This window comes from Arachis stenosperma, chromosome 9 (assembly GCF_014773155.1).
Source record: "Arachis stenosperma cultivar V10309 chromosome 9, arast.V10309.gnm1.PFL2, whole genome shotgun sequence".
Classification (NCBI taxonomy): Eukaryota; Viridiplantae; Streptophyta; class Magnoliopsida; order Fabales; family Fabaceae; genus Arachis; species Arachis stenosperma.
This window is the reverse complement of record NC_080385.1, coordinates 66,400,305-66,402,000: the sequence shown is the minus strand read 5'-3', so window position 1 is coordinate 66,402,000 and position 1,696 is coordinate 66,400,305. Positions and strand designations below refer to the sequence as shown.

Below are 1,696 nucleotides of genomic sequence, written 5' to 3'. Positions count from 1 at the left end.
AGGCTTGCTATTGCTAAGCCTGTTTCTTCCACCATTATTATTGAAACCTTGTTGAGGTCTCTCTTGATTCTTCCATGAGAGATTTGGGTGATTTCTCCATGAAGAATTATAAGTGTTACCATAGGGTTCTCCTAGGTAATTTACCTCTTCCATGGAAGGGTTCTCAGGATCATAGGCTTCTTCCTCAGATGAAGCATCCTTAGTACTGTTTGGTGCATTTGCATTCCAGACAGACTTTGAGAAATCAAATTGACTTGTTGAGTCAATATTTTGTTCTGAGCCAATATGGCATTCAGAGCATCAATCTCAAGAACTCTTTCTTCTGACCAGTCCCATTGTTCACAGGATTCCTTTCAGAAGTGTACATGAATTGGTTATTTGCAACCATTTCAATCAGTTCTTGAGCTTCTGCAGGCGTCTTCTTCAAATGAAGAGATCCTCCTGCAGAGCTATCCAAAGACATCTTGGATAGTTCAGAGAGACCATCATAGAAAATACCTATGATGCTCCATTCAGAAAGCATGTCTGAAGGACATCTCCTGATTAATTGTTTGTATCTTTCCCAAGCTTCATAGAGGGATTCTCCATCCTTTTGTCTAAAGGTTTGGACTTCCACTCTAAGCTTACTCCATCTTTGTGGTGGAAAGAATTTGCCAAGAAGGCATTGACTAGCTTTTCCCAAGAGTCCAGGCTTTCTTTAGGTTGAGAATCCAACCATATTCTAGCCCTGTCTCTTACAGCAAAAGGGAATAGCATCAGCCTATAGACCTCAGGGTTAACCCCATTAGTCTTGACTGTGTCACAGATTTGCAAGAACTCAGCTAAAAACTGATGAGGATCTTCCATTGGAAGTCCATGGAACTTGCAATTCTGTTGCATTAGAGAAACTAATTGAGGCTTAAGCTCAAAGTTGTTTGCTCCAATGGCAGGGATTGAGATGCTTCTCCCATAGAAATCAGGAGTAGGTGCAGTAAAGTCACCAAGCACCTTCCTTGCATTGTTGGCATTGTTGTTGTTTTCGGCTGCCATGTCTTCTCCCTTGAAGAATTCGGTCAAGCCCTCTAAAGAGAGTTGTGCTTTGGCTTCTCTTAGCTTTCTCTTCAAGGTCCTTTCAGGTTCAGGATCAGCTTCAACAAGAATGCCTTTGTCTCTGCTTCTGCTCATAAGAAATAGAAAAAGAAGAAGAGAATGTGGAATCCTCTATGTCACAGTATAGAGATTCCTTGAAATGTCAGAGGAAAAGAGAAATAGTAAGAAGAAGGAGAAGGAGAATTCGAATTTTAATAGATAAAATTCGAATTGTGCATTTAGAAGGAGTAGTACTCCATAAATAGAAGGATGTGGGAAGGAGGGAAGAGAATTTTCGAAAATTCAATTAAAAAAAATTTGAAAACATTTTGAAAAATGTTAATTGATTTTCGAAAATCAAAGTGGAAAAGAGATAAAGTGATTTTTTGAAAAAGATTTTGAAATTAGAAATTAAAAAGATTTGATTGAGAACTATTTTGAAAAAGATGTGGTTAAAAAGATTTAATTGAAAAGTTATGGGTTTAAAAAGATGTGATTGAGAAGATATGATTTGAAAACATTTTTAAAAGATATGATTTGAAAACAATTTGAAAAGATATGATTTTGAAAATTGATGACTTGCCTAACAAGAAAAGATATGATTGAAACATTTAAACCTCTCTCAACA

The 1,696-nt window shown here is 36.9% G+C and overlaps 1 non-coding gene across 1 annotated transcript; it reads left to right on the top strand.

Moving 5' to 3' along the window:
* The first annotated feature begins 517 nt into the window (after window positions 1-517).
* LOC130953547 (small nucleolar RNA R71) lies at window positions 518-625 on the top strand. Its single transcript, XR_009075717.1, has one exon. It is a non-coding gene; the product is annotated as a small nucleolar RNA R71 (small nucleolar RNA).
* Window positions 626-1,696: the final 1,071 nt, after the last annotated feature.